This window comes from Microtus ochrogaster, chromosome 10 (genome assembly GCF_000317375.1).
Source record: "Microtus ochrogaster isolate Prairie Vole_2 chromosome 10, MicOch1.0, whole genome shotgun sequence".
NCBI classification, from domain to species: Eukaryota; Metazoa; Chordata; class Mammalia; order Rodentia; family Cricetidae; genus Microtus; species Microtus ochrogaster.
This window is the reverse complement of record NC_022016.1, coordinates 71149882-71173033: the sequence shown is the minus strand read 5'-3', so window position 1 is coordinate 71173033 and position 23152 is coordinate 71149882. Positions and strand designations below refer to the sequence as shown.

Genomic DNA, 23152 nt, shown 5'->3' with positions numbered 1-23152 from the left:
CTCTCTCTCTCTCTCTCTCTCTCTCTCTCTCTCTCTCTCTCTGTCTTCCCAGTGGGTCTGCTGGCAGTGGATTTAAAGGTCTACCTCCGCAGGCCTTCAGGGTAGAGCATGGTGTGCCAAGCATTCGGAGGACACTCTCTGAACATCTATTGAGTGGCCAAGTGACTTAATATGAGCGAGTGGATGACAGTGGAACCATTGAATGAGGGAAGCAAGTGACAGGAAGGCTGACAGTGTTGGGCCTGGCACCGAGAGAAAGGGGACAAAAGAATGGAGGCACAGGGACATGGCAACAGTGGTCACTAGGGAGTAACTTAAACACTTTCGTGGTGGCCCAGCTTGTACAAAGCCAGCCCCCCTGAGCCTCTGGGGTTTGATACTTTCTAATCAACAAAGCTACAGACTCCTTTTGTGTCTCTGGCAAGAAAAACAGAGCCCAGAAAGAAGCAGTCAGAGGCAGCTCCCTGTTTATACATTTGGCTTTAGCTCTGCCAGTCTGAACAATGCCAAATGGAGCCCATAGGCCTAAGATGGGGGCATGTGTGCCTTGGCCACTATGGTCTCACATGGCCCTTGGGCTTACAAAGCAACCACCTCCTCTTCAGGAAAGCCAAGCATCACATCTCAGCACTTTGTTCCCTATATCCAAATGTCTCACCCTTGTCCCCACTCCCGACCCTTGTTCCCAATCTCCCTTTGCTTATACACCCTCATACTTGGAACATTTTCCTATCCCTTCTTTCTATTTGCACCCCTAGATCTGACACATAGTTCTGTTTTATGGCACTGATTATGATTTTCCTAGCTGGTCACAATTTATGTTTTTGATGGTTTGATTTTGGCCTTCGCTGATTAAATATTTTGACTAGTCCAGCCAGCTGCCAAGACTCCCCACAATGATCATGTCCTAAGCAGGAGCCTACTCTGCATGGTTGCTGTCTACTGTTTTCTTCCTGAACTGGACCAGTCATGATGAGCATGCTTGCAGTATCTAAGTGTCCCCCAAATGGTTAATTGATTTCAGTGGCTGTGTCCTCTTGGCTGAACATTAGAATCACATGGATGCTTTTAAAAAGTCTGATAACTAGGTTTTACGCAGATTCTGTTTTCAAAAGTCTTGGGGCCATTCTAATGTATGTCCAGGCTTGAGCCTCATAAGTTCAAAGTCAGGTCATTAATACTGACTCCTTTGCCAGAGCATGGGACTGAGGCTAGATTGAGCCCAGAGTAAGAGATACACAGTGGCTAATGTGATGTTCCTGTAAGAAGGACACCAGAAAAAAAGGCGGGGTCTTCCTCTGAATTAATATGTATCATTCCCAGATATAACAGAGATCTGGTTGCTGTTGTCATCTTACAACAATGAAGGGCACAAACAGCATGGTGGAGCCGGGGGTCAGAGTACTGGGGATGGGGAAGATGTCAGAGTACTGGGGATGGGGGAGATGTCAGAGTACTGGGGATGGGGGGATGTCAGAGTACTGGGGATGGGGGGATGTCAGAGTACTGGGGATGGGGAAGATGAATGAGATGAATACCCAGGTATTTACCCTTGAGCCAAGGAACCATGTTTCATCTTACTTGCCACAATAGGAGAGCTCATTAGTGTTCAAGTCAGGTTCCCAAAGAGGCTTTGTTCTTCTTTTAATAAAGGGCTATATGATAGTCTTTACTAATCGTATGACTTTTTTTTTTTAAAAAAAAAAACTATTCCGAATTTATAGCATGAAAGTAGCTTAGACAACACACAAATTATTGGGAATGGCTAAATTCTAGTCAAATGTGATTTATCAGTAAAAGGTTGTACCAGGTATGGTGGTGCACATCTTTAATCTCAGCATTTGAGCATTTGGAAGGAAGAGGCAGGCAGATCTCCATGAGTTCGATGCCAGCCTGATCTACATAGTAAGTTCCAGAACATTCATGTCTACATAGTGAGACTCTGTCTCAATACCTCTCCTCTCCAAAAAGAGAAAGAAAGAAAAGAGAGAGAGAGAGAGAGAGAGAGAGAGAGAAAGGGAGAGGGGAGGGAGGGAGGAAGGGAGGGAAAAGAATATGTGCTAGAGCTAGTGACCTGTGGCTTTAAGTTGGTGACCTATGGTTTTAGTTATCCTGGGTCAGTGTGGTTGTCTCTGATGCCCATAGCCACTTGGATGATACTGAGGAAATCAGCATGGCTGACCTCCTTTCCTTTGAACAAGCTATGCACAATTTTTATGTAAGCTATTAAAACCCTCCTTGGCCTGTCATCCTCATTTAGTAAACGGCAGCATCTCTGTGACTTGCTCACACTAACTGTGTCTACTGTCATTTGCCAGGCAACCACCATGTCTGTCAGACCCAACTGTAAAATAGTTCCTCATCATCCACCTAAAACTATTAGCTATGTTCAGATACAGTGCCAGAAATGAGAACACAGCAATGAACAAGGTAGACATAGCTCCCGTCTTCACTAAGCTTAAGATGGGTAAGGGATGCTTAATAAGCAATAGAAGGAACTCCCTTAACCCAGACCTCCTGCACACCAGTCTCTGTGCTGGGCAGTTTGTACAAAGTTGACATCTTTAAGTCACACCTCAGTCAATGTATTAGGATTTCCTCTTATTCACAGATCACGAAGATAAGGCTATGGAAGATTGAATCACCTGCCCAAGCTCACAGTGGCAGCACCGGCAGCAGCACAATGGGAGGCCGGCCTATTCCTTCACTGTCTCTCTCAGTATGCCCCTCCTGGTCTTCTGCTTGTGGATCCTTGCACGGAGGTGGCCTTCTGAGCCATACTTTCTCTTTGAGCACTTCTGATCAAGGATACCCAGAATGACACCTGGATCTCACTTTGGCTGAAAGCCCATGACAAATGTCTCATCAGCACAAGGGCTGTGCAATTAGACACAGACTATTAAAACGCCCATGCTGGAAACCCATTACTCTGTCCTTGGCAAGCAGCTCTGCCACCTGTGCAGCACTTCCACCTGTGCCAAGGCAGGACCTGATCCCAGAGAACGAAAGGAGCCTGGGTGCGTGGCAGCAGTGGGTCCTCCAAACACTGCCCCACTTCCAAGTCTGTGTATGCTCCGGCATGTGCCATACAGAGCTGACACCCTGACTGCCTCAACTCCATTTGCCTCTCCTATTGCAAACTTAAAGGAAGAAGGAGCCCTACAGCTGGACAGACTTGAGTTCGAACCTTGGTCTTGCTGGGGAAATCACCCAGCCTCCGCTGGCCTCTGTAGCACCGTTTCTAAGCTGTGGTTGTGCCACCTGCTACCCGGGATCAACTTGAAAGTTAAAGTGTGTGTGTGGGGGGGTGAAGAACCAGTGTATGTTGGGGCAGGTGCTGCGCTGCTCCATGAGTGCTTATGGCCTCTTCTGCTGTAGTTACCTTAATGACAGGCTCCCAGTTGGAGGTTTGTGTGTTGTGGCAACCCCACTGGTAGGACTGGTGAAGGAGGGGACCTTCGGGGCTCTAGTAGCTCCGGATTTCACAGTGTAAGGCTAGCACAGAGTTAGAACTCACACCTTGGTATTAGGTTTCACCTTGGTTCCCAGCTCCGAGACCCCATCGTGATTGTCAGTGAACGGGCTTTGCCAGTGCCCTGGCTAAGCTCCTGTCAAGTGGCTCTCTAGGTTGCTTAGTTCAGCAGCGCCCAGGGAGTGGCTTAGTCCCATGCTCTTCCTAGCTGCTTTCCCATTCTTGTCTCAACCAGATCTTGAAATGGTGGTCAAAGTTCTGTTTGCCACCGTGCCTGGCACATTAAGTCCCATTATAATACATTATTAAGTCATTCTCATATGTCAAAACCAAGCTCAGAAGAATGACCACAATTGAATGCATAGGAAATTGATCATAGAGTCAGTTTGTACTGGGTACTGGGCTTCTGTACCCTAAAGCAATACCCAGGTCCTTCTTTTTGCTTGCATTCTGCTCTCTGTCTGTCTCCTTCTCTGCCTCCCTCCCTCTTTTCCTCTTTCTCTTCCGTATATCTTCCCCACCTTCTCTTTTTCCTTCTGGTAATTCCTTCAGTAGCTGACTTATGCTCCGGGTGCCCACCTTTCTGTACCTTACCTGTCCAAAGATCCACAGATCTTAGAGAACTCTGCAATTCCAAATCTTGGGCCCGGTTGCCTAGTAACAAGCTTTCTCTTCCCAGACACCCTCACAACCCTCCACTCCCTTTCCAGGAGAGGATAGTGATCTTGTTCACCTTTCTTGCCTTTCAAGAATGTCCACTTTTACTGATGAAAAACTTGTGCTGCTTTATCCAAAATCTGGTCTGGTTAAAAACTAACAGTCTCCAGAGCCTCTGTTTAATCCCATCCATTTTCAAGTATATTTTATAGGTCACTCCTGCTGTCTGGACCAAGACCAACTTACAGAGGGCTTTCTAGATAACGCCAGCACCTGCACCAGCTCCTGGGACTTCACCATTGGTACCACCTCTCCTGGCTCAAATGGACACCTACCCAACAACTAAAATCTGATTTTAAAGGGCATATCTGCTCTCGTGTCTTGCATATTCACCAATGCCTCTCCTGTACAACCAGGGCAGTTCTCTGTCCCATTCTTTCTGGTAGTTAAAGACTCTTCCCATGACTATCCCTATTAATAGGGCCAGTAATAACAATCTATTTTTTTCTCCTAGCTACCTGCCTTCTCTTCTCCCTCAAGAAACAGATGCCTGATGTCTCCAGGATAGAAGATAACCAGATGCCTCTCAAGTCACACCTCCTTCTGAGCATGGGCCCACCAACTCCCAATTCTCCTCTCTCCCAAGTTACCCCATGCCCACAGGAAGTAGCCAGACTTGAGCCAGCACCCCTATACCAAAGAGTCTCAGATGTTTGGTTGGAAGTGTCACTCTAGCCCCTGGCATCCATGTACCCAAAGGATCTGGAATATTTGCATGGAAGTTCCATCCCAAGTCCCCTACCCCGGGAGTTGCCTCAGTCCAGACTCCACCTCCAAGAAAGTCTGCCAAATGATGACCTCTCCCCAGAGATGCTTAAGACCACTCCCACAGGGTATTTAAACTGCCCCCCTCCAGAGAACAAACATATGGTTTTCCGGTCTTCCTTCCTGGTCTCATCTCTCAGGGGCTGGAAGGCCACAAGAGAGTGTTGGTATCCATTAAACCTGGACTTTTTCTAATTTGGTTTGACTTGGTCTGATTTAGATTATTGCATTGGCAGAGAGGTTTATCGGGGTGCAGAAACTTTTCACATAGAATTACTGGCTTATAGACCCTGGGATTCCAAATGTACATTTGCCTGGATATTGAGATCTCGAAGATACAGGTGGTCAAGAAAGACCAGGGGTCTAGAAATAAATATCAACTCTAGCTGATAGTTGAGACTCTAGCTATGATGTACAGTCATAACTGCCCCCTCCCAGTTCACACCTCTGTGGATGTGATTGTGTGATGGTGAGTGTTGATGTCATCTTGACAGGTCCTAGAGTCAACAAGGAAGCTCGTCTCTGGATAGTCCCGTGAGGGACTACGTAGATTAGGTTAGCCTATGGCCACGGTTAAGAGGAATTATCTCGATTAAGTCCATCGAAGTGAAAAGAACCATCCTAAAAGAAGAATGTTTGGATCCTGGGCTGTACATAAGGGGGAAAAACGGGCTGAATAGCCAGCCATATTCACCCATCACACTCTGCTTCCCGGCAGTGGTTGCAAAGCCATCAGCTGCCTGAAGTCCACGATACCAGGACATCCTCTTGACGAACTGAATCCTTGGGCTGTAAGCCAAAATAAGACCTCTGTCCCTTAACATGATTGTGTCAGAGAATTTTGTCATAGAAAGTGTTTAAGACAATGACCTTGCTGCAACCATGCTCTCTGCATAGACCAGCCTCTCTTTCAGCAGGCCTCGACTAGGGGGAAGGGGTGACAAACACTCACTGTTGAACATTTGGTTACAAACCATTTTACCCCATTCCAGCTCAACTTTGAGTCTATCTTTGAACTTCCTTATAGCCAGTGCTCACCACTCACCAGCTAGTACTGTGTTGTCTTATGGGCCACAGCTCTCTCTTCTGTCTCTCAGCTTTAAGTTCTGTAAAGTCAAGGGGTTGCAGAATCCACAGATCCTACTACAGTGCACAAAGACAGGGGGTATATTTAGGAAAGAAAAATGAGAGAGGAGAAGTGCAAAAGATAGAAGGAAGAGGAAAATCAAGAAAGGATGGAGAGAGGAAGGAAGAAAGATAAAGAAGGAAAATGAGGGAAAGAAAGACAAGAAAAACAGAGTAAGAATCATGAAAAATATCCTAGGGCTGGTCTTGGGGAGGGGAGACATAGAGATAAGAAGGACAGGGTATCTATGCTAACGGGATTTGCCATCTACTTGGTGGGGGAAAGTAAATGAATGATAAAGACAGTTTTCAAATAAACAGGCACGGATATGCGCTAAGCCAGCCACAAATTCCAGTTTAGAACACTGTCTCTGCTTAGCACGAAGCTGCTTTTCAATCTAGTCGACAGCTGCGCTGACAGTACCTTCTTCTGAATTTAGGGAGAGCAATGGAGTTGGAGGGAGGTCCACCAGGGCTTGAGAGGACAGAGTCTTGTTTCCGGTTGTCTTAGACAGAAAGGCTGAAAGTGTTGATGTGCACTGTGGAGCAGCGCACCTGGCACAGGGAGCTTCTGAAATATTTACAGAGTGAACAGATAAAAGCGCAACAAATGGCTAAGGGACGTGGGACCTACGCTCTCACATCTTGCAAGCATATGGCATGATTGTTGAGTGGCTAAATGAGTGGGACGGATGTGGTTTATGATATCGGCTGTAACTAGCATGTGGTGGGTGAATGTGTGAAGAAGGACTGAATTCAGAAAGGCTTCATCATCTCAAACTGCCATTCCCAGCGCCCACCCTCTTGTTGGGTCTAGAGACACATATATGGAAGTAGCTTCCCAGCTTCCCAACCTTTCTTACTGATTACATTTTCATCGTGCTCAGAAATTTAAGGGCTGAGATGGCCTGGGGGTTGAATGAACACAGGGTCTTTCCCCTGCAGCTGCTTGTTGCATTAAGAGAGGCAAAACGTGTCCCAGAACATCTGAGCCAATGTATCTTTGCAAATATGCTAACATGCTTTTCGCTAGGCATCAGTCTCTGTTTAAATTTTCACCAATCACTTTTTGGGGGTGCTGAGGGGAGGAAGGGAAGCAAATGCTGTTAACTGTTTCTGTAATCACATTTCTGGTTTTCTAACCCACGCGGGTGCTCCTTCCTTTTAGACGCTTGCTACTCTTTCTCTGAGAAATCCCAAATCCTGCTGTGCTGTGTGGGTAAGATGCATGATAAGAGATGGTGCATGAAAGAGAAAAATGCCAGTTGCATCACTAACGACTTGAACATGCAGCAGGACATTATTGTGCCATATGTCAATAACTTTATTCTCTGGAGAGGCAACGTGACAGGATGAAAAGATCTGGAGTTAAGAGACCAATGTTTAGACTCAGGCATACCACAAACTAGCAGTGTGACCTAGACTAACTCATATGATTTCTCTGGGCCTCAGTTTTTTTCATCTATAAAATGAGTGGCCCTGGTATGGCGATTTCTAAGACGACTCCTGGCTCTAATAGTCTAAGATGCTAAAATGTCTCAGGTCATTCCAGGGGCCAAAAAAATGAATGGTGATTCAGACTGCTGTGGCAATTCATATTTTATTTATTTTTAAATTATGAGAAAGTTCCTTTGGCCAGCTACAAAGGCCCTATTCACCACTGCAATAAATGCTCATAATTTCACAGTTATAACATTAGGCATTAAATTTAGAAAATAGAAAACGAATAAAATGGGGCTTTTGTGTTTATAGCTTTATTAATAGCTTTTACCTCATCAATAATATGGTACATTTGTCAACCCAGAAGGCAAGAAAATATTTAGGCCAGGAGGAAGAACATAAATTAATATTTATTTGCTATGTACTATAAATTACCATTTACTAAATGATTATACTAAGTCAGAGACATTCCTTATGACGTTTCTTTATAATATATATTTGTATGGATGGATGGATGCATGTGTCTATGTATGTGTGTGTATATATATATATATATATATATATATATATATATATATATATTATGGGTGTGTACAAAAAGAGGTCATGAGGGTAGGAAATATTGCCTACATTTTGTAAATAAGAAATCTGAAACCCTGGAGGATGACTTATCCAATATCACATAACTAGTAAGGTCCGTTTGATCCCAGGCCTTTCTGATACTCAGCCCATTTTCTTACCCCTGCCGTATCACTTCTGAATATTCTTAACGTTCTTGCTAAGTAGAATGGTCTCTATCAGTAGAAACAAGCAAGTAAGAGTCTGGGATGCCTCTGCACACACGTTACAGCTGTGCAGCTGGATCTTCTTGTGGGACCCATAACAGTGGGAGCAGGGGCTGTCTCCTGTTACCTGCTTCTGGGACCCTTTCCTCCTACTGGCTTACTTTGTTCAGCCTTAATGCAGCTTGATACTCAGTGGCTGCCTGATATCCATGGGAGGCCTACTCTTTTCTGAAAGGGGGGGAGGAGCATGGCAGAAAGGGAGGGAGGGGAAACTACAGTTGATATATTGGATAAATAGATAGATGATAGATAGATAGATAGATAGATAGATAGATAGATAGATAGATAGATAGATAGATAGATAGATACATACATACATACATACATAGATACATACATACATACATACATAGAGATAGATAGATAGATAGATAGATAGATAGATAGATACATACATACATACATACATACATACAAACATACATACATACAAAAAAGAATCTGGGATGCTGTATGCAGGTCCGCTGTCCTACAAGTAAAGCCTGAATCGCTATACTGAGCGACTACAGCAGTTAATCTCAATCTTAAAGGCAATGATTCTATCATCTTAAATCCAAGCTGATTTCAAATATCAACCCTCAAAAAGCTGTCAAATCTCACTGCTTTTTTTTTTTTTTTAGTGTTTTCCAGTTACTTTTCTTTTAAGAACAGTGAATACCTTCTGAAGTTCATGAAAAGCCCTTCACAAGCTCTCAATGTCCCCTTGATGTCCTACAGGAGCCATAGACCTTGGTGGACTCTGATTTATCAGCACAGGACGCGTCCACCCACAGCCCAGGCAGCCTAAACCTGAGCTACCCCACATAACAGGGAGCCTTGCCTTTTATCCTCTGTCTTCAAGGAAGTGCTTAACTACCACTTCTACGGGAAGCCATGGCCATTAACACCTAAAATAACTTTCTTCTCTTTCTTTTAACCGGCCATTAACTCCGGGATTCCTGCAAGGAACTTCAATACATTTTAGCTTCTTCACTAGACCATTAACTGAGAACAGAGATACTCATAAGAATGCAGTGGAATGTTCCATAAGGACAGCAGCCGTGGCCGCCTTGGCGGCAGTGGCATTTAATCAAGACAAACTCAGCTATTTTCCCCAAGAAATGGACTTCATCAGGAATATGCGAAAAGAGAGAAGCCCAACAGTGCAGTATTTATGTCTCTTGGCTTCCTGGCCATGGTGATGACAGCCATGATGGACTGAGACTTATAAGACCATGAGCTGAAATAACCTTTCCTCCCTTGAGTTGTTTCTTCAGGTATTTTTCAAACCAATGAAAACATCGAGCACGATAGTCAAAGCAATATCATTGAACATATAACCACCGTAAGAATATCTATTGGATGCCTTCTCTTTTTTACTGTCTTTAACACTTGTAGCTAGACACCGGCCTTCAAGTATTCAGTAGTCACATGTAGCTGGTGGATTACAAAGGGGACTGTGTCATTTTAGAGGCTCTTTTCCAAGGAGGCTTCTGGATTCCAGCTTCCTTGATCCTTTTGGGGTGGTCTGACCAGACATCCTGTTTATCTCAGAAAAGGCTAGCTTGGCACCATTGCCCCTTCTTTGTTTACAATTAAGACACTAATTACTAATGGTCCCCTTCACAAGTGTCCCTGCCTATGGCTCCCTGTCCCAAGTGGGAACTTGTGACTTCCTCATCCTTAGAAATCCAGTCATGTTTTCCTTCTGAGGTCCCTCTGCCACTTTTGTCCTAGAGAACACAAGGAAAGCTCCCAATTCTCCCATGTGGCCCTGCCCTAAGGCAGTTCATCTACTCTGGAGTATGGGCTGATTCCCAGAACAGACTCCCAGCCTAAAGGGTCAGGCCATTTCTCCTCTAGACTGGGGACCAGTAAACTATAAGCCATGATGTTGAGTGTGGCTTGTACATTTAAAACATTTCTTTATTATATTTATTTATGTGTGTGAGAATGTGTGGGCATGCATGGGGTGGGGGACACCCATGCCACAGTGTGTCAGAAGTCAGATGGCTTGAGAATTTCCCTCCTTCCAGAATACGGGTCCCAAAGATGGAACTCGGGATGTCAGGAACTTGGGATGGCGGTAAATACTGCTGGTGATAACCATTTCACTAGCTCAGCTTTCGCCTTTTAAAGGAATGAAAAAAGGACAAACGAGAAGAATAAAGGACAGGGACCACACTGTTCTTAAAGTCTAGTTATCAAAATGTCGCTCACTCCTTCTCCCTACATCCCTAAGGGGAGAGATCACATCAGAGTTTTCTGCTTTTGCCCAACTGTAGGAAGCACAGATGAGGCCTTTTCCTCCAGGCTTGTGGGTAAGAGAAATCCTCAACCTATCTCTGGACCACAGGGTATGAGGACCTAAGGTCCTTTCTCTCTTCCCTTGTTCTCAGCAGGGGACTTTCAAGAATTCTCCAGGTAGAAATTCTCATAGCTCATATCCTCCCTCCCAACTCTCCCAAAATGGGCCATTTTCTCTAAATATCTGCATGACACAACTTTGGAATTTTACTTCTGTTTTATCTTAGTAGCTTGTTAGAGTTTCTGTCATTATTTCTATGACCACCATCATCATTGTCATTCATGATTTATTTCCCTGAATAGCCGATGAACTTGTTAGGAAAAAAGTAACTAAATTCACACACTCAGCACATCAGTCTAACCAAAGCACCCCACAATCTCTGAAGACACAGATCTTTTCCTCAAGCACTTTTGTGGGGTGTGTGTGTGAGTGTGTGTATGTGCGTGTGTGTACATGTGTGTACGTGTGTGTGCGTTTGCCTGTGCATTTCTTTTTCCTTCTCTGCTCAGCTGTCACCCTTCAAAATAGAAACCAAGTAGCACAATGAAGCATTATTCCAAACTTAAAATATAAACAACTTTATATGTCTATAATGTCTTCAAGTTTAATAGCTCCTACAAGGTAAGAAGGCAAAATTATACCCATTCCATGGCCAGAAACACACATTTCCCATCTTGTCCTTAAAATCTTGTACTGCATCTAACTGTACAACTGGATCTGTTAGCAGCTGATGGACTTGCATGGTAACACACCCTGGGAAGCTTCTAGAAAGTACTGATGCCTGGCCCATTCCCAGACCAGACAAATGCAGTTCTCTGAGTTGGGATCTGGATATTGCTGTCTTTAAATTTTCATCAGTGATCTAACATACAGCCAGTGTTGAGAACCCCCAAGTGCTGAGCCGCTGGGACCAGGATTAGAGTTTCCACCACTAACTTCAGCTCTCGCTGAAGATCACCTTCAGCAGACTGTCAAATGAATGAACTGTGAAGCTCAGGACAAAGGTAAATGATAATTTTTGTAAGCCAGTTCATATCAGTTTATTAAAGTATTATGAGATTAAAAACACTCTATACTAATCTAACAACTTCCAATGTCCTGGACAAGTTTGACTGTTTCAAACATGTAAATTAATGAGACCCCTCACATAGACCTAAGCAGTTTTCAGCAGTGGAATTGAAACTTGGCCTGGAAAGAACTAAGGATGCATCCTGCAAAAAATATGAACATTAGGCAGTTGATTAGCATAGTCTCTAACTACATCCCTAAAACAGACCTCCAAACCCCTCACATAATGCAGATATATTTCAGGGTTGTTATCCCACAACTGTCAAGCACAGCCTCTTCTTGCCTTCTGTGGTATAATTTATACTCAAGAGTGGCATGGGACTTTTTTTGATTATTAATTTGTTTGTCAAGCAATGCTCTCACCTCTCTTGTAATTATGTTGCCTGTTAGTAGCATTAAGTACAAATATATCTCTTAGAGTTGCCTGTTAATTTGTACCTTCTCTATATTTAGATATAGCAACAAGATCAGAAAATTGCTAATGGTCAGGCGAGGGAGACAGAAAGTGGTGGACATTTTTTTTTTTTTTTGCCAATAATAAATAGGCAATGAACTGGAATGCGGTAGAAAGATCAGATCGGGAGCTCTGGGTGCGGCTGAGCCCAGTTGCTGTGATTCTTTTTGGACAAGTGAGCTTACGTCTCTGTACCTTTAATGACCCATATCAAAAATGGAAGGCAAAAATGCAGTGTTTTTCCAATACCCAGCTGAGTTATGTGTGAAATAAGAGATGAGAAAAATACTTACAATGTTCCAAACATCTATGTAGCTCTGCTCGTTTCATGTGTTCAGCTGCAAACACACCAGGTAGCTACTTCTTATGGCATCATCAGGATCCACCTAACAGTGATTCTGGCTACCATTGTTTGGTTGGGAACCACTATGATAATGACATCTTTATCATCTTGTGTTAATGTTACATGTCAACTTGACTGGGCCCTGGGATATCAAAATATCTGGTTGTTCTGAGTACTCTGTAAGGATCCCTAGATTGAGGAAAGCATGGGCCTTTGCCAGTAAGACAGAGAGGCCTAAAGAAACACGCAAAGGCTGACTAAGGCGACATTTCTTGCTATCTTTCTGCTTGAGCTGGGTTATCATCTTTTCCTGCTTTCAAACTCAACCATCAGCTCTTACTGGTCTCAAACTTGTGGTTTTTAGATCAGAATTTGTCACACCAACCTTTCAGAGAGAAACCAGAACTAAAGCATTAGCATTGAGGTGTGTGTGTGTGTGTGTGTGTGTGTGTGTGTGTGTCTGTGTGTGTCATTTACCACAGATCTGGAGATATGTATATTTCCAAAATTATAGGAGCCAATTCCTGACAATGGATCTTATTCCCCCCAATGCACAAACCCACAGACCCACAGACCCACCAACTTCCCCCACTTTCTCTCTCTCTGCCACACGCACGTGAGCGCGTGCGCGCGCGCACACACACACACACACACACACACACACACACACACACACACACAAGCTTTATTGGATCTGCTTCTCCAGAGAATTAACAACATATACCTTCTTTGGGGATCTAACAAAATAGTTCTCAACAAAGTACTTTCTATTGCTAGAAGCACTTCCAGTGGACCTATTAGAACAGTGTGAGTCAGTGATTATTAGAGTTAGCTATCCGGATAGAAAAAGAGCTACTCCCAGCTCTCAGCCCAGATCTACTTAATCAGTGCCTCAAAGGTACAGAACCCAGGCATCTATATTTTCAACAGGCTCCCAGGAACAAACGAACCTTGTTTGGGACCTACCCTTCAAAATGGTTTCAACTAAGGAACAGAAACCAAGTCCTGGTGTTTGAACATTCATTGCATCAGATCCATAAACTTGGTTCCTTTCTGTGGTCTCATGTGAATGATGGGGAACCAGAAAGACATGATGCCTGTTACCGTGAATTCCACCTCTTTTCTTCTGTCTAAACACTTCTGAGTACTCCCATTACCACACAAGCCAGTCTTGGGAGGCCATCTAAGTGTCCCTCACAATTCAATCTATGGGTACGTCTCCAGCTGCGTTTTTTACTGCAACAGCATACATGATCTCAAAGCTCAAGTTCCCCCCAAATGTTGACTGCTTTTTTCTTACATAATGAACTTCTTTTTCCCCCATCTCCACCCTTCTATCTCAAACATTCATGCCTCAAGGTTTTGTCTCAGATGTTCTTTTCTCTGTTTCTCTCCCAACTCTTTCAACAGATTCCTTCATACTACAGACATGTGTGTGCATATCTGCATCACATAATGGGGACTGAGCCAAACATGGCTACATGCTTCATGCCTATTCCTCAGAGCTCTGAATCTTTTATATGGTAAGCTTATATGAATTATTCCACTGGATATAGGCTATTTTCCTATTTCTGACAAAAGCAAAATTTAATGTTGGACCTTGTTTTAGTGAGGTTTCCTATTGCTTTGATAAAATACAATGATCGAAAGACATGTGGGTAGGAAAGGATTTATGTCATCTTCTTGCTTTCAGGTCATACTCCATCACTGAGGGAAGTAAGGTCAGGACCTTAAGGTAAGAACCTAGAGGCTGGAACTGATATAGAATCCATGGAGAAATTCTGCTTGCTGAACTGGTTCTCATGACTTGCTCAGTCTCCTCTCCTAGACAATTCAGGACCACCTGCTCAGGGGTGGTGCCATCTCCTTTCAGAAGACTCTAGCTTGTTTCAAGTTGATAAAACAAACAAGCAAGCAAGCAAACAAACAAACAAAAACACAAGCCAGTATAGACATTTACTTGTAAAACAAAGCGTTTGGGAAAAGAGCATAGTAAGAATGACTGGCACAATACAGAACCATTTGTTTTCAAATATTACCACACTTTAAAAGTAATTAATTGGGTGTGTGCATCCAGGGAAGTACATATGCCACGTGGAAGTCAGGGGGTGGTTTGTGGGGTTTTCAAGTCTGGCAGCAAGTGTCTTTACCCACTGAGCCATCTCACCAGCCCAGGCTATTGTTTGGAAGAGCTCTGGAAGGACGTGCCCAGGCTCTATCACCTGAGTTCCTTCCTAGTGAGAGATGGGCCAAGATTACATTTTCAGTGACTCAGTTCCTTCCCGTGTATGGGGAAGACGATGGTATCTAGCTCTTAAAGTGGCCTGGTGGATCAAATATGCTAATCACTCAGCACATTCTCAGGAGGTATTACATAGACCATTTAAAGACTGCCCTTGAGTTTAGCTCCTATAACGTTTACCAATACTTTAGTAAGCAAGTAAGATCAGACTTGGACCATGGAAGATTCCTGATTCATTGGTTCAGAGGAAAGTGGCATACTCCCTGGACCCACTTATCTTGCAGATCATGTCCTTTTCTGAAGGACGTCTCCTGGAAGGTGGGTAGAAAGTTATATTCTCATCTCCTCCTTGATAAATTCCCCTAAGAATATAGATTCTCCAGGGAGTTATATGTGTGCTCTCTTTCCCAATAGTTAAAACCACTTATTTGCCACCTCAGAGTATTCATTCTTCTCCTGGAGATCAATTTTGAGATATATGCACCTGTCAAAGGTAGGACCAAGAAGACAAAGTCTGCTAACTTGACTTCTTCTGTGTTTGAAACTAACCCCCTCCTTTCTCTGGGCTGAAAGGAGAAAGGGCCACCCTTGGTCTGAAACCCTACAACCATCCTTAGAACAACAAAGTGATCTTCGTGACTTTTAGATCCAATCTATCATGTTATGCCTTATATTCCTGACTGTATAACAACCTCAGGCCAGATAATGAAAAGGTCCTAGACTAAAAGAGAGCTGTGGCTTGCAAAGACTACTAAGTCTTTGTCGATGACAAAGACAGTCCTGTTGTGGGTGGTAAGTGAAAATGGGCAATGTTTTCACTATGTTTAGTGGTTTTGTTAACTAGATATGATGTGCCTGTCAATTGCCTTTCCAGTATTTGTTGTTGTTTATGCCTTAGATCGGTGCTGCTGTCAGCTTGGTCCAGAGATTTACCTTTGCAAGCAGTGTCAGTCTCTGCAGAGACTTATGGTTACCATCCTAAGAATCACTGGCTCTTGAGAAATGAGTTCTAAACATCCCTTTTGCTCCTCGCAAGTCTCAGAGAGCATGTCCGAAGAGAGGGCGGAAAGAGTATAAGAACTAGGTAGGGCCTTCAGGAGCTGTGATAATCAGCACAAGACCAATGAGACCAGGTTGGTTAACATCCTATCGATGAGTGGAGAGGGTCCCAAGATCCCATCCCTTCCTGAGGGTACTATCGAAGTTAATGCTTGCTGGGTGAGAGAGAGACATTTTCTTCAGTACTACAGACATTGATAAAGTGTCAGTGCTCATGTAAATAACCCCTCACCTTCACCCATGCTCCCGCAAGCAGCCCTAATTAAATCTGGGAGGCACCAAAACCAATCAGCAATAACAACAAGAGGAAAGAGAAAGAAAGAGAGAAACAGGGAGGGAGGGAGGGAGGGAGGAAGAAGAGATGTGACAGTTGAAGGAAGACTGGCTGGGAAGAGTAAGGGAGGGGTCAGAGGGTTGGGGTGAAGACGCAAGGCTAGGCTATAGGTATAACTATAATCAAAATCCATTATATATGTATGAAAATACAATGAAACCTACTATTATTTATAATTAATATATGCTAATACAAATAAAAACACTAAAGGTGAATGTATTTGGTTTCCTCATTACAGAAACCAACACACTGATATAGCCATGCATTATTGTTAATATACACAACACCCCTATAAGGTAGATACATGAATGTCCACCTACATTGTTGGGTCCAGTAAGCCTATATCTGAGAGAAAGCACAAGCTTAGGTTATTGCAAGTCTATTGTGACAAGGTTTTCATTAACTAATAAATACATAGCCTTGTTTTATGTTTGTCTTCATTTAAAAACTCTTATCCAGCATATATTACTGACTCATTAAAACTGAACTTCTGACCAATGATTCCACAACTCATATCTGAACAAAGTTTATACAATGAGCGGGTCCTCTCCATCCAGGAACATCTCGGTGCCAAGTTCATGGGCTACAGTAAAGAGTGAATTACAAAAAAATTAAAAAGCACAACACTACAAAGCATATAGTGCTAAGCAGATGCTTACTGTTTAGGAGGAAGCTCAGAACACCAGTTTCTTCATCAACAGCTGGCAGGCTGGGAAGTCAGTCAACTAAAAATCATAATTTCACCATTCTGTACATGTCCATGAATGACCACAACAGAACCAGAGTCTTTACTTGGGGGTTACAGATACACTTCAATGAGTCATTGAAGTCACAAGTATGAGTTAGTGAACAATAAGGATTCATTATATTTTCCTTTCCTCCGATCTGAGGCTCAAAGAATTTTTGTTATGCCAGTAGTTAGTGGCGATTTGAAATTGGGCTTAGATGTCTCCAGTGACCCATGTTCTTTCCCTCGCAAAGCCCTTCATCGAGTCTGCCTGTGCCCCAGTTATGCCATGAAATAAGAGTGGTAGGAATTCTCCCGCTCTCAGAAGGATGATGAGGCTCAATTTAGTCAATGTCTTGTAAGATGCCAAGATTATACAAATATAAAGGATCGTTCTAAGTGGGCTCCATTTAAGCGAGGCCACACTCTAAACATCAAGGCCAAGTACAGTGAAATCTTATTCTCTCACAGCAGAAAGAGATCAAGTTAAGGACCAGACCTCACGAGGTCCATGTCTAGGTAGTCCTTATCCTGGTAAGCAATGAGAAACTGGTGATTCTGAGCTAATTCAAAGCAGCCTCTGTGGGATGGCTCAGCGAGGGCTCTGATGGCAAAAGAAGTACTGAGAATATAGTTCAGTGAAACGATCAAAATGTGGTTGGAGGCACACAGAGAGAGAGAGGGAGGGAGGGAGAGAGAGACCCAAAAAAAAAAGAAAAAAGGAGGGGTGCTTCTGATGTCAATCCTCTTAGAGTTGCAGTTACAAAAATCTACCACCTAGAGCCACAGAGACAGCAGCATCACCCAGCAGTGCGACTACTGGTGAACTAGACATTGTCTCAAAAATCACCTTGAAGCTACTTGCTGTACCTTAATGAGGGAGGGGCCCACAGGCACCATGTTAATTGCAAAGGGGTATTTAATAGTTGAGGTGAACCTGAAATGTAGAATTTGAAAAATTAACCATCTTGGATTAAAACAATCAATAAGGTGAGGGGAGAAACAACTACTTCAACTTGTCTGTGTCCTTCAATTCACTGGTTCACGTTAAAAAGGCCAAAATGATCTAATGGGGGGAATATTGAGACATAAAGATGTTTGTAGCTCATATCTTTCTCGGTTTCAGCTTTCGTAAATGAATATCTGATTTAAAATGATGAAGCAGTCTTTTTAGGAAAGAAACGTAACTAAAAATGATTTTTGAAGAAATTTTAATGACACAGGAAATGACAATATTCAAAGTGTAGTATCAGTAAAAATTAGCAAATAAAATACAAAAGGCATAAGGAAAACGCTGTGTGTGCGTGTGTGTGTTCATATGAAAACAAAAGCAGCAAGCAATCCACTAAAAGACACTATGCCAAATGCCAACAATCACTGATGTCTTGTTTGGAAATTTTTTGAGAACTGTTTATTCCTTTTTTTTTTTTTTTTCACTTGCAAGGCTTCTACATTAAGCACATACCACCATCCTTTTAAAGATGCAGAGGCAAATAGCACAATGAAAGTACAATCCAATTTGCTATCGCATTCCACGCCCAAAAGAGTGCTTTGATGAACAGAGGCAGAGATTAAACAAGATTTAGCCTGTTCATCTAACAGGTCACTGATCTGTAAAAATATCAGATGTTTTCCGATTTTTCAAATCATTTATTATTAAGCAACTACTTGGAGTGTAGCCAACTTAATTAAACAAAGAATATGAGATGGCCCCATCCCCAGAAAAGCCCCAGGAGGGTCTGGGATTCTCCCTCTTATTCACGATTATACTGCCAGAACACTGTGCCTGCAACAGAGCAGGGGCTCAATAAGCATGTATTGTGAGAATGAGTGCCCAGGAACCACAGGCTGCTTGCTGTGCAACCAGAGTCCAAAGGCATTTGTCTGGCTTCCTCTCTCTCTCTCTCTCTCTCTCTCTCTCTCTCTCTCTCTCTCTCTCTCTCTCTCTCGGCATGCTGCAAACAGTGATAGTCTGGATACACAAACAAATCAAGGTGTCCACCCAACAAGAATGTTTTAGGGAAAATGGGAAAACGCACAGGGACCTGGGACGAGGGAAGAATTTCTCCAGGTAGCAAGTTGGGAGGAGGCATTTGGGATGGAATGTGATTTTTGCCTTGAAGCCTGGACAGAACTTGGGTGTGACTGAGAACAGAGAGAGGGCATTCCAGACTCCAATGAAGGGAAAATGTTAGGGCTTACAGAACAAGAAGTGTCTTGATTTTGACCAAAAGCTTGGAGACCTTGGGAGGGTCATGTGGGCAGGGCCAAGCAAGCCATTAGGAGCTGCCTGTCTAGGAAGGTTTTTGAAGAAGACATCACAAGTGATGCTCCCTATAGATAGGTAACTGTCTTGGTAGGAGAGAAGATCTTAGTGGAGACATTGTATCTCTCACTTTGCCTAGCAGACTGTTGAGACAACAGACAGCAAGGAACTGAAGTTTCCCCAGGAGTCTGGTTTTGGGGATGCTAAAAGCCTGCGATCTGATGCCCCCAGAGGGGGCACTTGTGTCCTGAAGAGGGACTTCACATGGGTGGGACAGCTCACTAGATCACCTTACAGGACAGACTAAGACAGTGATGGTTCAGTGATGGGCAGCCCCACACCTTGACCAGGACTGCCCAGTTACACCTACAGCTTGCTCTCTCTTTAAACCTAAACCTCATGTCAGGACCCTGAAGATGGACTCGGGTGTGCGAGGCAGTCACTGAACCTCTGAATTTGATCTTCTTCCCAATGTGGCCACAGCGAACAAATCTCCTTCCCTTGCCTTTTGTAATAGTTTGCCTGTTTAGTTACTTTATTGAGGGCAGGTGGTTTATTTCAATAGCCAAGTCCCAGGTCCTGACCCTACAACTCCAGTAATAGGAAAATCATGTAAAGGCCTTGATTAGAGTGGATAATTTGGGGAGATGTTTGGGAAGATGCTTGGGCATCAATGGGTGGGAGAGAGATGGAGGTGTAGTGGCAGAATACAGCGTGGAGCAAAGTTACCCACGACAAAAAGGTCAGGGACAGGTGGTGAACACTTAGCCAGATAAGCCTGCCCCAGTCCCTTCTGTCGCCAGGATGTCTCAGCCATCAGCCGGGGAATGTTAAACACTAACCTTTGGAGAGATGTAAAAACTCTGACTCCACCAACCCGAGTCCTCCTCCCCCTCAAAATAAGCTGCATTGCTTTGCAAATATATGCAGATACATGCGAATAACAAAACCATTAACATGTGCAGTAAGCCTCAAAGGGAAAGGCTTGCTTTGATCAAAGCTCATAATGGGATGTATCCACGGGGCAGGAAAACAACATCCTGTTCAGCCCAAACACAGGAAGGCTTAGACTCGGGCAGAAAGCCTCGCACTAGAAACTGCTGCTCATTCCCCGTAGCAGGGAGTGGGATGCTTCCCATCTATGTCCCCCTTTCCAAAGGAGGGAGTGCTGTAGACACTTTCCCCACTGCTTTAATTCACCAAGGCTGCAAATACAGGTAGGGGTGTGTGTGTGTGTGTGTGTGTGTGTGTGTGTGTGTGTGTGTGTGTCTCAGTGTGGCTCAAGGAGGAGCAGCCTGGAGAGCCGAGGAAACACTGGCTCTCTGGCCAGACCCTAGCGCTACTGAGTGAGAATAGGCGCTTTATGAAGCTGCCAGGTGGGTGTTGCAAATGCAAATTACAATTCAAAAAGCATTGACCTAATAACCTTATCAGCCATAATTACGATTTTCTGAAGGTCGGGCCCATTTCTTACTCATCTTGTGATCTAAATCCCCTAGGCACTGTGCCTGGCACACGATGTACAATTAAAACAGGCTCCCCTTTCCTCTTCTGGAAAGCGAGATAACAGCGTCTTAGGGGCGGCTCTGAGGAGAACAAGGCCCGTGACTTGTAAAGTTCCCAGGCACAATGCCTGGCACATGGTGATAGGTGTCTCGCGTTCCTTAATTCCTTTCTTACTGCCATTCCCCTCAAAAGCAAATGCTGATCTGTATTCACATAGCCGCACTTGTATGTGTAGAAATGTGTATTTTACTCATGTTTGTCCCATCTAACCCGCATGTCGGGCAGCAGAAGCCGCAAACCCTTCAGGAAACTAGGATTCGGAGAGGTTAAAGGGTGCCAGTTCCGTGAGTGGAGCCCGCATGGAGGAGCTGGAGTCTGATCCAGGCCTTGCTAATTCCCTTGTGCACTGTTGGCCTGTCTTCACAGCTGAGCCAATTGCCTGTGAACCCTGCTAGGATGCTCACGAGACAACTGGATGTGTCACCTGACCCCCACACCACCATCCTCCTGACCCTGGCCCCCGCCCCACCATCCTCTTGACCTGACCTGACCCCACCACTGGTCTAAGGTCAGATTTGTTAACCAAACTCTCAGGACATTGCACACTGAACACATCAGTTCAATCTAGCACCTTCTCTGCTGTAAATTGCTCTAGCATCTTTGGTCCTAGTGGCTTCTATTCGCCCTTCCAGGCCCAACTGTCTGTATGAGCTCCAATGGAGCTCCCAGATACTCCAGTTTCCCGCTGAGTTTGTCAAGTACCTCAGAAACAGGAGAATGAGGTCAGAGTTTGTGTTCCCTCTGCTCCTCCTTATAAGTATTGCATAATCTGGACATATGCCTGCTGGAAAAGCCCCTTTCCTTCACGAGACAGCTGCCATCTAGATTCGAGGTGGTTGCTGCAACTTTCTCCCACCCAATAGAGCCTGGTGTAACCTCAGTCTGGCGCCACGCAACTTCCCTGATGCTTGTGCCTCAAACCTTACCTTTGGAGATAAAATTCCTCAGTTTCCTTACTCTCGATGTACCTTCTGTTCCTTGTTAGAAAGCTCACTGAGCTTTTCATTAAGACAATTCCAACATGTCTTTCAAAACTCAACCCAAGGCTTGCCCTCCTTGAGGCCAGAACACCCTGGCTTCCGGTTTCACAGCGTTGCTTTACATGGCGGTACTCATGTTAAAGTTGCATGACTTCTTCATGGGTGTGGGTGACACTTCCCACTCTATTTTGTAGTTCTAGCGTGTAAAGTGTGCTATAAATACCGGTGAATAAATTAAGAATGGCAACGTTAAATTTTCTTATGCAAATCACTTCTCTTGAGAAAATGAATTTTTCAGCTGATAGTTTTTAAATGTAAGGTATTGTGGCCCCCCATGCCCCCCGTACTTAGAGAGTAATTCTTGGAAAGAAAATCATCTAAACGGGCCCAACTTCAGGAAAACTGGAACACACAGTTCCCTAATTATAACCCACACATGGCGGTGTAATATCCAAGGCAGATGTAAAACTTGAGAACTCGAAACCTGCTCGGAGAGAGGTGAGAGCTGGAATCCAAGCATGACCAGCGGGCTCTGCCTCCTCTTGGTATTTATAGCCCGTGATCTTCTACTTCTCAGGGTAGACAGGGCCTAGTGACTTGCTCCTACCCAATGTATCATAGCAACAGCGACAGGACATTGCTGTACTGTCATCTTACAAGAGAGTAACTCCTGATTCTCTGGTAGTCATACTTTCTGGCCTTCTTGCTTTCTTGCTGTGATAGAAGTAGCTACCACATTTATGAGCCAGACTACGTAGAGGCCTATACTCTGAGCTACAAAAATTGAACCTGCCAATAGCTTGTCATGAATTAAATTATCTCTGAGGTAAATAAGGTTGAGCCTGCCAATAGCTTGTCATGGATTAAATTATCTCACAAACAAACAAATAAAAAATGGTAAGTTTATGAAGGGTTTGTGTTGGCTAGTTTTACCTCAACTTAAAACAGCCTGGAGTCATTTGGGAAGAGGGGATCTCAACTGATAAACCGCCTCTACCAGATTGGCAGTGGGCAAGCCTATGGAGCATTTCCTAACTGATGATTGACACTGGAGGGTCCAGCCTATGGAGCATTTCCTAACTGATGATTGACACTGGAGGGTCCAGCCTTCTGTCGGCCATGCCACCCCTGGACTGAAGGTCCTGGGTGCTACAAGAAAGCAGGCTGAGAAATCATGGGGAACACGGCAGTAAGCAACATTCCTTCCTGGTCTCTGGTTCAGTTCTTGCCCTCAAGGTTCCTGCTCTGAGTTCTTGCCATGACTTTCCAGGATGATGGTGGTGTAATCTGCAGGCCTGGCCTGTCACCTGGGTATCCTGTGCCTTTAAGAGACAAGCTCCACCCATTCCCAAACTCCCCCCCCCCATTCTGCTGAGGCAAGCAGATCTCCCACTTCCTGTCCAGTTCAGTCTCTTGTCCTCTCTCTCTCTCTCTCTCTCTCTCTCTCTCTCTCTCTCTCTCT

The 23152-nt window shown here is 44.1% G+C and overlaps 1 protein-coding gene across 5 annotated transcripts in view; it reads right to left on the bottom strand.

Annotated features, from left to right (window-relative positions):
* Positions 1 to 23152, bottom strand: part of Dab1 (DAB1, reelin adaptor protein) — a 1103453-nt gene that overhangs the window by 907331 nt on the left and 172970 nt on the right. The window lies entirely within an intron of this gene.